The sequence below is a fragment of the Bubalus bubalis genome, chromosome 2 (assembly GCF_019923935.1).
Source record: "Bubalus bubalis isolate 160015118507 breed Murrah chromosome 2, NDDB_SH_1, whole genome shotgun sequence".
Taxonomy (NCBI): domain Eukaryota; kingdom Metazoa; phylum Chordata; class Mammalia; order Artiodactyla; family Bovidae; genus Bubalus; species Bubalus bubalis.
In genome coordinates, this window is record NC_059158.1 from 105,057,031 (window position 1) to 105,070,018 (window position 12,988).

Sequence of the window (12,988 nt, forward strand, 5' to 3'; positions counted from 1 at the left end):
ATCCTTAAACATTTTCCCTGTGTAGAAGTTTTGGAGAATTTGGCCCATTTGTAAGTGCTTGGTGCTAGTGTGAGTGCAAAATCACGTGCACATCATTTCGGTGATGTTTTAAGTATCTCCAATTTAGCCAGAGGGGTCTGCTTGAGCGTCTATTCCAGTTCTTCTTGGCTAGCATATTGGCACTGAAGTTTTTGTTGTTGCTCAGTAAACTATAGTGCAGGATGAAGTGTACTAACAAATAGTCTTTAGGCAATTTAAACACCCAAATAACTTTTGCACAATTAGATATTAATTCTCTTTGGTGCTATCATAATTGCTGGCATACACTGTGGTCATTACATTATGTTCATTTTTGTGTTCATTTAAGGGCTTCCCTTGTGGCTTAGCTGGTAAAGAATCCGCCTGCAATGTGGAAGACCTGGGTTCAATCCCTGTGTTGGGAAGATCCCCTGGAGAAGGGAAAGGCTACCCACTCCAGTACTGTGGCCTGGGGAATTCCATGGACTGTATAGGCTATGGGGTCACAAAGAGTCGGATATGACTGAGCGACTTTCACTTTCACTTAAGGAAAACACTAAATAAATTTAATTTTTTAATATTTTTATATTTAATTTGTCTGGATTTCAAAACTTGTCTTTCTCTTTCCATCTGTAATGCCTTTATTCTTTCATTAGCCTGAAGGAATTTCTTCTTTAAAAGCTTGGATAGTTCTGGGATTGAACACTGGAAGCTATGGAGAGTGATTTTTCTCATCAAGGCATTTTGATTTCATTGAAACCTCTATTTGAAGTAGGGCAGGCTCTTACTTGAGAGGGTTTCTCAGCTTAGCTATTCTGGGCATGATCCAACATGGTCACTGATCCTCACCCCACTCATTATCCTTCAGGTCTAGCAACCACCACACTTTGAATGCACTTCCTTGAAAAAACTTAGGGGAAAGAAATTGATTGGCTCTTCTTGGCTGATGGTTTCCATTACTGGTTGTATCAATAAATATTCTTATGCACAAAATAGCCTAAGGCTATTTCCCATGCATGGACTATGATCAGGACAATTTCAGCTAAAACTGAGCATGACTAACTAACCAACATATTCTGCATAGGGGGTCAGATTTTAGTTATCTGAATCAATGCATGGTAGTGTTGTTCTGCTTCTTCCAAAAGTCACTCCTTTTGGTTCTGGAGGTAATCTTATATCAAATAGTTATAAGTAATGAAACTGCTTTGATACAAATGAACTCAAGAGACCTCCAATGCTGTTAAGTTTCTCTGTCCCATCTTTTTCTACCTTTAGAATTTCTCTTTCTCCCAGCTTATATGGAGGATGGATTGAATTAACCACTAACTAGATTTAGCATATGTGTGTATGTTTAGGCACTAAGTCAGGTCCAACTCTTTTGCAACCCCATGGACTGTTGCCTGCCAGGCTCCTCTGTCCATGGGATTTCTTAGGTAAGAATACTGAAGTGGGTTGCCATTTCGTCTTCCAGGTAGGCTTTCCAATCCAGAGATCAAACCTGAGTTTCTTTCACTGGAAGGTGGATTCTTTACCAATGAGCCACCAGGAAGCCTCAGTTGAGCATACTAGCTCTTGCCTGGAAAATCCCATGGATTGGAGGAGCCTGCAAGGCTGCAGTCCATGGGGTCGCTGAGGGTCGGACACAACTGAACGACTTCACTTTTACTTTTCACTTTCATGCATTGGAGAAGGAAATGGCAACCCATGCCAGTGTTCTTGCCTGGAGAATCCCAAGGACAGGGGAGCCTGGTTGGCTGCCGTTTATGGGGTTGCACAGAGCTGGACACGACTGAAGCGACTTAGCAGCAGCAGCAGCAGCCCCTGAAGAGCTGCATTTTGTTTCTAAGCTTCCTGGTATGACTCCCTCAATTTCTACATTCAGGAAATTAGCAAGAGATCAGCTCCTATTGGGCTCTTGGTGCATTTGAAATAAAAGTGAACGAAGATGGTGATAATGTCAACTAAGTTGTTAAACATGCAATATTCTTAAATAAACAAATTTATTAAGCACTTACTTCATGACTTCCTGAGTGGTCCAGTGGCTAAGAATCTGCCTGCAATGCAGGGGACACAGGTTTGATCCCCGGTCCCAGAAAATTCCACATGCCGAGGGACAACTAAAACCATGCACCACAACTGCCAAGCCCGCGCTTGAGCTCATGCTGCATAAGGAGAAGCCACCGCAAGGAGAAGCCCAAGCACCACAACAAAGAGCTGCCCCCACTCACCACAACTAGAGAAAGCATGTGCCTGGCAGTGAAGACCCAGTGCAGCCAAAAATAAATAAAATAAATAAATAAATAAAAAGCACTGAGTACATGTAAGATTGTGTTCTAGGCAATCTGGTAGCAGAGAATTCAGTATGATTTCTGCTGTTACAGGTGACCTAGAGCACAGTGGATCTAGAACACAGGAATTATCCTCCAGAATGGTTGGTCAGTTGGCAACTTCCTTGTGGCTCAGACTGTAAAGGGTTTGCCTGCAATGCAGGAGACCTGGATTTGATCCCTGGGTCAGGAAGATCCCCTGGAGAAGGGAATGGCTACCCTCTCCAGAATTTTTGCCTGGAGATTTCCATGAACAGAGGAGCCTGACGGGCTACAAGTCCATGGGGTTGCAAAGACACAACTGAGAAACTAGTACTCACTCACTCCCTTTGGAAAGATTAATTGCAGTGAAGATCTGGGTCACTGTTCTGCAGGCTTGAATGTTACTGAAGGTAGTAGAGCAGGCCAACCCCTTTCAAATGACACAGTGCCCTGTTCATAGCTGCTTTGGAACAGACGTCCGGAGATGGCTGTGCGCTTCTGGCGAACTACGAGCATCTGTCTTCTATATTGGTGCTATGTTGCTTCACATGTCCCTCTTGGGCAAATGCATGTTAATTGAAAACAATGACACAATTGGGACTCAGTATCATAAGAGTTGGAGATGTACTTCCTCAAGATATATGTAAAATAAAGTAGATCAATTTTAAGTTCTTTAAGACACAGACATTTCTATATTGTTTGCATTTTATTTTCTGAATTTCTTCATTTAAAATCCTGAACAAAATTACCTTTGTTATATAATCATACGATTATAGTCTTTTCTTGAAGGCATGCTAAGTTCATTTCTAGCCTGGAAAAAGAGAACTGTAGAAATCTGGATTCTTTCTTTGCCTCTTATTATAGGATACAGGAGCCTAGTAAAATGCTAATAATATTTTAGTAGGAGAATATGGCACCTTTTATGGCTTAACTGCATTTAGGTGAAGTCATTGCTCCACATGACAACATGAGTTAAGATGAAATACACTCATTAAAAACAAATTCCATCATGTCATGGGTAACTTGTGATCTCTAGCTTTGGAGTGTTAAGCCTTGCAGATCATGCCAGGGCCTACATGAAGTCTGTTATTAATAATAAGAATAAATTCCACCCCACTCCTTAGGTGGCACACTCACATCACCAGTCAACAGCTCAACACACTCTTTAGTAACAGAGGAAGAGAGAACCAGCACATTCTAATGATTTGAATAATTGTTTGGAAACTTGATAATGTGTTAACATTCATTTGCTGAAAAGTGGGCCAATGATGGTAAGTGATTTCCTCTTAAGATGTGTGTGTGCCTATTGATACATATCTGTGGTTGGTGAGCCCCTTGGTTAGAAGGCTGTCAATGAAGCTCAGACCCGGGGCTTTTCCCCATGTGGCCTGTCAACTTCTCTCTTTCAAGGGTCACATTTTCGTCTTTGACCCCAGACTGCTGTTACACATGTGTTTACTATTGGCCAGTAAGGAGATGAGATTCGAGATCATGTATTACTTAAATCTATCACCTTCCAGGAGAAAACAACTTGTAGCACACAATCCATGTGGGTGGTTCTGTAGCATCACCTCACGGGCCATGTCTCTGGGCTGTACAAATGGACGGGTCTAGATATAAAGACAGATACACCAGAGACAGCTATTAATCATATCGTCGATGGACATCCATCTGGAGGAAGACCATGATGAAACAGTGAGTTGTTTGCATCAAAGATTAGTCTAAAGACAGCTGTAGATTTATTATTTTAAAATCTCTGGATGAGGGGATTGGATTAGATAAACTTTAAAGTCCTTCCAGCTCTAAGTCCTTCCAGCTCCCTGCAGTCTCCAAGTGCATTGATTAACATACATAATGTAAAACAATGTAGTTTTGTAAAGCAAAATTGGCAGGAAGAGAATATTCTCTCAAGAAAAACTACTTTCTGAGAGTCTTCCCTTCAAGCTACCAAAAAAAGGTGATCAAGTAGAGCTCAAAAATAATTTCTGGGCTTACACTGAAAATTCTTTTATCTGGAACAGATTATTTCATTCCACAATTAGAAATGAGATCCAAAATGCAAATATTACTGAGAGAGATAGCACATTGCCTCATATTCACACTATGGTGTTAACAACTGCTATAAGAGCCATTTTACAGAATAAGTTTGAGAGGGAGAAGCATACCTTATTCAAATATATGAAGATGATTTTACAAATCATATCCTATTTTATTCCAGTCCTAATTCTGCCAACCCTTCTGGGTATGTAACAGTTTTAAAGACTTGAAGTGCTTCAAAATTTGAAGAGGGGGAAAAAGTGGAAACAGCTTAAATGAGAATGTAACTCTTAGATTTTCATCAAATACACTTTTATAGTTTTCCAGTTTGTTTCTTGAGAAAGGGTGAAAATTTTTGGAATTAAATGTACAATAAAATACCAAATATATACCAGTTCTTTAAAGATTTGTAGCTCGATTTTCCCGAACTATCTTAGCTTGGATCAAGTCTCTCACATCTGAATTGGTGAGACATGCTATTTACTGTCCTATTGACCAGAAGGAAATCTGTGAAATCAATGTTTGAAGATCTATCCCATTTGGAGTTCAATTTAGTCTTGTCAGAATGTTATTTGGAGAGTAATAAAACAAAATTAAGTAGGAGAAAAACATATTTGTAAATCAACTAAATTTCGTGGCTGCAGAATTTTTGTTTCCTTATAGTCCCTGTACATGGAACAAGAGACTCAGGGCTCCACATACGGCCCAGGGATGCAGGTTGGATATATGAGTTCTGTATTCTTGATGTAAGAGTTAAAAAAGGGACTTCTCTGGTGGTCCAGTGGTTAAGATTTCATGCTCCCAGTGCAGGAGGCCCCAGTTTGATCTGTGGTCGGGGAGCTAGATCCCACATCCTGCAACTGAAGATTCCACTTGCGTGCTTGTGTGCTTTGTCACTCAGTCGTGTCTGACTCTTTGTGACCCCATGGACTGCAGCCCACCGCTCCTCTGTTCATGAGGATTCTCCAGGCAAGAATACTGGAGTCGGTTGCCATGCTCAGGGGATCCTCCCAACCCAGGGATTGAACCCAGGTCTTCTGCATTGCAGATGGATTCTTTATCAGCTAAACTACCAGGGAAGCCCAAAGATTCCACATTCTGCAACAAAGATTAAAGATCCCATAACTAAGGCCTGGCACAGTCAAATAACTAAATAAATATATTTTTAAAAAATGCCAAACCAACAGTTCCAAAGAGACACAATTACATTTTGCCCTGGAGGCCCTATCACAGGGCCAGGGTGGCTGCTCCATACGGGTGACAACATAGATGCAGGTCTTCCCTAGACCGCTGGTTGGATACATGAAACTCTGGAAGTCATTTAAATAGGAATTGCAATCAGAGAATAAGTCTAGGTGCTTTGCAAAGTAACATTTTCCTCTGCTCTAGCTGAAAAAGATTAGTCATTTGTTTATATTGCCCAAGAGGTGTCAGGTCCCTTGAACAGTGTTAGGTGACCAGAACTTTGAAAAATTGGTATTCTTTCTCCCCTCTAACTATAAACTGGAAACTTCACTCATGTGGTATGGTGTACTGGAAGGCCAGGCTTTCATTCTTCTTAACTTCCCATACAATCAAAAGAACCTAATGAATTCAAGTTGCCTGTAACATTTTGTGTGTTTCTGAGTTGAAACTGAATTCCCAAACAATCACGTGAACAATAATGAAATTCAGGCAGAGTCTCTATTTTCCTGTTGTTAGAAAAGAGACTCTTATGGTGAACTCCTGGGTTCTAAGATAACATAACATTTTTAAGATAACATAAAATTTAGCACTTATCAACTGCATTTAGCATGCAAATTGTTTCAAAGACCCTGAAGAAATGCAATGGCTGAACTGAGTTTGATTGGGAATACAACTTATAGATTTATATAACACTTGGATTCTCCATGTTAGAAACTATACTCTATAGATTACAGTTTAATTGTGTAGATGATATTATAAGACAATGAGTCTCTTATAACTCCACTTGAGAATTTAGGTACAATAAGCAGAACATAATTATTCCAGTTGGAATTTGGCCAGAAGCTGGGGATTAAAAACCCTTAGTGTTATGAAAAGTTTCATGGGATATTTAATGACTAGACATAGCCAGAAGCTTAGATTTATGGCATCCAAAAATAGTACCCCTAGCAGGATTAGTCCACTCAGGTCATGCTGGGGCACAGTTTGGGCAATAGTCAAAAAACCACGTTTATTGAATCATAAACATAATTTCTAGCAGCTCTGGGTTGGAAATTTGTATTCAAGCACTACTTACCAACTTTTAGCGGCTTCCTTGGATGTAGCATCCCACCGGCAATCGATAAAAGCACCGTAATACAGAAAATGTCAGGTAGGCTTGAATGATAATGATGGTAGTTAGTGTAGGAGGACAATGACCAAAGCTGACTCTACAAGCCATGGCTTGAGATGGCTCCATATGTGATGCGATTTCAAAGGCCATGGAAAGACACAAAATGCCACAGTTAGTTTGAATTGCTGGTGCATGCCATTTCACAAATATGATTTTATTTTTTTTTAAATTAATGCTCAACCCCTATTTTGAAGCAAATATACTTGAAAAAGTTAATACGTGGGCCTGCGTTATTGTTTAAATCACAGTGTAACATGAGCTTTTCCTACTTTAAGGAGTCTTGCTAGAACCGAAGAGTAAAGGATTTTTAAGAATAAAGATATTGGATGAGTGAACCACTAAGGGAGGGAAAGTTTGCAGAAAAGAGAGTATAGGGTCAAGGAAGACAAATTCTTCCAGCCTCGTTGTTATGGGCTGGACTGTGTTCCATCTCCCCACACCGCTACCCTCACATTCATATGTGGAAGCTGTAATCCCCATTATTTCAGAATAAGACTGAACTTGGAGATAGAGTTTTTAAAGAGGAAATTAAACCAATCTACCTGGCTTCCTTTAAAGAAGAGGAAATTGGAAACAGAGAGACCAAGGGTGTGCTTAAGCAGATAAAGGACAGTGTGAGGATATGGCAAGAAGGGAACAAGTTACAAGCTAAGGAGAGAGGCCCCTGAAAAAACCAATTCTGAAGTCAACTTCATCTTGGACTTTCTAGCTCCCAGAGTTGTGAGAAAATAAATTTTGGTTGTTTAAATCACCCCTTCTGTAGTATTGCATGATGGCAACCCCAGCAACATAAAGCACTCACCCCTTTTCAGCAGAAAGGCATCAAGACAGCTAGTTAAATCTCTCAGCTTCTTTGAGGCTCAGGCTTTCACTGGAAGTAGCTCATCTCTTTCTTGAATCTTTCTAGCTCCAGGGAAAACACTGTGGATCAGGTCTATCACCTGAGGTTGATTTTGCAAGGCATGGTTTAAATTCAAGACATTATCTGGACCATAATATGCTGGAATGAAGAGAGGTGCAGAGCACAAGTTCAGCTGGGAAAGGCTAATGCTGGGTCTGACCAAGCTGTTATCAAGATGGAGTCAGAGTCATTGTTTGCTGGTAGGCATGGAGGGTTGGCCAACCTTCCACATTAAAAATGAGATGCCTGTATTTTTGCTACTTAAAAACCACGGGCAATTCTCCAGGATGGTCCTCTGTTGGGCATTTCTGATGTATTAAATGAATTTTGGTGAGGGGATTTCAAAATAGGCTTTGGGGGCTATAATAACCTTGCCATCAGCAGGCAATGAAGGGCCTCCAGCATTAATATTATTTAATGTAAATGCAAAGTAACTGCAATTACAGCAATTCAGAGTATTCATGTTTAAAACCAGGATTAATTGTTAATAATAAAACTGTAGCCTTTTAAAAATGCAACATTGATGTCCTCCTTGTAGAACCTGGGAGTCTGGAGGGCAAGGATAATTTATACTTGCCAAATCACTGAGAGAAAATTCCAACTATGTGGAAATGTAAATATTCAGTATTATAAAGGATAATTAGAGATAGGCTAAATATTTACCCAGTCCCCTTCTTTTTAAATCACAAATAAGATTTCTCTTGTTGGTTCAAGCTTTCCTGAGAGAAGACAGGCTAAAAAAAGAAGAGAGTGTCTTTCTTTTCTTAACCAAAATCTTTCTTACAAATCATGTGAAATCTAACTCCCTTTCATTATTGACTTTGAAATTTATTTCACAATTATTTCATTTTACTAAGACACTGCAAATGAAATTTAGTATGTGTTGCATCAAAAATATCAAAGATATAATGTTGAATATGAACACAAAAACATAAGTTTAGCAGCAAATTAACTGACAGTTAAGTAGAATGTAAACAAATTATTTAGAGATTATTTGCAGAAGTTTAGAAGTGTGCAGACATTCAAATGTTCAAGGACCCTGAATTGTCACCATTTTAAAAGAACCTTCCAACAGATGCACAAATAAACAACTATACTGTGGGAGAATTGTCATACAGAGAGCTTCATGTAAAGCTTTTGCTTTTGGTAGTTATTTTCTTTCCTCTTTATTCTTCCCTTGATTATTTTCTCATGAGGATAGTTTCAAAGGAAATATGACTTCTGAGAAGGAATTTTCTAAATAAAAAGATTTGATCTGTCATAGTCCAGGCAGGAAAACAAAAAAATATTCTAGATATTTCAAAGATAGGCAATTTAATACAGTGAGTTGGTTACATAGATGATGGAAGTGTTGGCAAGGAGCTGGTAAGGTGATCTAGAAATTAGAAATAGTAGGAAGTTACTACTACCCCAAGCTTGAAAGGACACAAAGAGAAGGCATTTCTTTCAGAGTTCAGAGATGAGGACCAGAGCTGGGGAACTAGAACCCAGGTGGGGACTCTCCTATTGGAGCTACGAGCATGGAGGGAAGAGGGGTTGCTCCAATGCAGCAGAATCACGGTGAAGGTAGGATCAAGGGTGGAAATAAAAGCAGGAAAAAAAAAAAAAATACCTTGACTCCTCCAGGATTCTGCCAGTGTCTCCCGTTGGCCAAATCTACCAAAATCCAGTTGGCAGAGCAGACAAGGAAATATAGTTCCCAGAAATGCACAGCAGAGCAAGGGAAGGGTAGCGTATGGATCAATAGCAAGTTGGCAAGTGATTTGCACACACAAAATGGAATTACTTTTGTAAGTTTCTCTTTGCTTAGTTTCATGTGGTTCCCTCAAGCCATGGGACCATACAATGAAAATCACTTTGGAACCCTATGACAATCATAGGTTTTTTTTCCCCTATGAGATATTTAATGAAGTAAGTAAAGTTCTTCTGGGCCTCAGAATTGTTAACTCACCGAACCACTAATATAGTAGTTGAGATGTGGGAAAAAGAGGCCCAAAAATCTAAAATGGTACCTGTGACTGATATTTGAGTTTCAGACCCAGACACTGAATATCATTCTTCAGAATATCAGCTCTCAACTTGTTACATGACATTTCAACTTGAGCAATTTTCTACTAATGAACTCCTTTATTTCTGCCTGTCTCATTAGGACACTCCATGCTTTCCAGAAATGCAAGTGAAGTTTAATAGAGATAAAGCCATTCCACAGGCACTGCTATGATCAAGAAGCTACAATCAATCTTGTTTTCTTCAAGCATGTCATAAAAAGACCCTTTTCCTTCTGATTAGCATTCTTGAACACAGTACAAGCTGATGACTTGCTTGAAGTCATTCACTGTAGGGATACAGCACCTACTGCACGTGATAAAACGACATAAGGCATATGAACTGCTCATTACAATCTAATTAGTTTGGGCTTTTCATTTCATTTTATGTCCTGAATTGAACCTGATTCAATATGATTCTGAGCTGGAGTTCATCATATCTTCTCCCTGGCAGTGCAAGTTCATGGTGTTTGCTTGCTAAATTCCATGGTTAGAGAAATGGTTCCTCTTTTTTTTAGGTTAGAAAGAAGACCATTAGTATAAAATGACTGAAACCTTTGCTATTAAGTAATCTTCTGTAAGAGATTTCCATTTGACCCGGCACAGTTACAGTTGTTGAAGAATTTCAAGAAGGTTTGACCGTTTTAATAAGCTGACTTAAGTAATTCATGGGTTCAATTCCTTGTAATTCAGTGGAACAATAGTCTTAGCCCTTGGGTTGCACTCCAAAGAATGACTAAACAAGAAAGAAAAACTTGGGTTAGTTTATCTAACAAACTCGATGATAAAGGAGGCTTCTTGAGAGCAAGATTTTGAGAGCCTTCCATTTTGGGGTTGTTTCTAACTCCAACATTCTTCCGTGTCTCAAATTAGTAAACAGGCTGTATAAGTAGACTAAGTACATATCTATTTATCTAATTTTAATATTTTATGGGTCGTAAGAAAAGGATAACTGGAATTTTCCTGGAAGATATATACGCTGTCCTCTCTGTGTCTTTAATTTTGGCATGAGGGAGATTCAGATATCTGCTTTTTTTGATTTCTTAATAGGACAGTCATAGTATCCATCGGATTCAGTAATTCATTTTTTATTTGAAAAATCATTTAATATGGGTAATGTGAATATAAAATACTCATAAGAATATTTTCTTGCTATTCAAATGAGCTTTAAAAATGTGTTGTATCATCCAGAAAGCAAATGTTGTCTTTTCTGTTCATCCTATAAAGTACCTTAGGGCTTTGCCAAAACATAGCCCTTTGGTTTCATGCCGTGTGACTGCCCTGTAGATGAGGTCTTCTGGAACCTGATTAACAAAATCATTTTGGATAAAGTAGATTTCCTCCACATTTCTAAGTTCAACCTGTAAATAATAATAAAAAGAAATAGTCATACATACCCCAGAACTTTGCTGGTACGATATAGTTAGATGATAGATGTATAACGCTTAGAATTGTATCTTTCACAAAATACATGTTCACCCTGTTGGCTCCTTTCCCACCTGCCTGTTTTGGAGCAATATAATTTAATCAAATTCCTACCCTAAACAACATCATGCAACTCCATGTGGTTTTGTTGATCTAATTCCTAAATCACCAATGCTCTGCCCAAAAGTACTTCTTTCACAGTTAAGAGGTTTACTTTAATTCAACTAAAACATTTTATTGGGGTATAAAAACAGATAACGAATGAGAAACTACTGCAAACACAGGGAACTCCACTCAATACTCTGTGGTGACCTAAATGGGAAAGAAACCCAAAAAGAGGGGATATATGGGTACATATTCACTGATTGATTTTGCTGTACAGCAGAAACTAACACAACATTGTAAAGCAACACTAATTTAACTGAATTTTTATATCATAACTGGGGACCATCATTTGTTACCAGTGAACTGAGATTTACCGTTGATTGGGTATTTTGATTGTATTACATATAAGCCATTTTTTCACCCCCTAAAGTCCATAAAAATGGTAACATTTTAATAATGTTCCCTTATCCTCTTGGAAAAGAAACTAACCTAGGTGAATATCTGTTTTGTTTATTTAAGTTTTGTATCTAACTGGTAGTTCTTTATTTCTGCAATAATTTGTTGAAAGCTTGTGGTTAGATAGAACATAACCTTTAATTCAGCTATTGTTAGCACTTTTGTATGCCAGAGAGAGGTTCTGAAATTTTCAGTAGGCCGTGGACTCTTAATAGGGACTCTTAATTGTTCCCTTAGTACTCCAGAGCCATCGTGACATCTGAGTTATACACATTTCTTATGTATAACCTTCAGCTCAACATTGAAGTCAGGCATAAGGCATTTGTCCCACACTTTGCACAAGAAGCGGAAGTGAGGTTTGTTTTTTTTTTTTTACTTACATTGTCAAGGATTCTTAAGGGATTGGTCTTGGTTAATTAGCAATTAGTAAAATGAGTATCAAGCTCCTGATAAAATATTGTTAGGGAAATTGGGAAACAGAAGGTTACCCAAGCCACTAACCCGATCTTTGGGGAAGAGGAGGAGGTAGGAAGAGAGGGAATCAGGAGCTGGGGGTACCCAGAGCATGTCTGCCGCTCATGTCCTCCAGCAAATTATCCCATTCTCTTTCTACCCCGAAGCACAGTTCTGAGGCTCCTGAGACTAGAATAAACTCAGAAATTACAACTTGATTAAAGACTACCGAGATGTTCATATTGGAAATATAAAATGATATTATGAAAATAGATGTGCTCTTCTTTGTTTATAAACTTGCCATTATCTGTGTTTGAGCTGATGGCAGGTTTGGGCTGAACTGTCTACATTGATGGAAGGTGTGAGTTTGCCATGCGTGTGTTAAATCGCTTCAGTCGTGTCCAACTCTTTGCTACCCCATGGACTGTAGCCTGCCAGGTTCCTCTGTCCATGGGATTCTCCAAGTAAGAATACTGCAGTGGATTGCCATTTCCTTCTCTAGGGGATCTTCCCGACCAAGGGATCAAACCTGCGTCCTTTATGTCCCCTGCATTGTAGGTGGGTTCTTTACCACTAGCGCCACCTGGGAGGGGTGCTGTCCATGCAGTGAAACAGATCTGAGCCACCTGGCAGACATGGTCTCGTAGCTCGTGACCCTGGTAACCTGAGTGGGATGAGCACGATGAACATCACGTATTAATTGACATGGGTCTTCATCCGTGTGTTAAGGGATATGCAGGTAATGTTCTTCACACTTCCATACAGCTGAAGAACAAAGTGAAATAAAAATGTTTACAGGACATTGGCCAGTTCCAGTGAATGAACTGTGGTTTGAGGACATAGAGGAGCTTTTTTCTTTGACACTATAATGTTTTTATTTGTG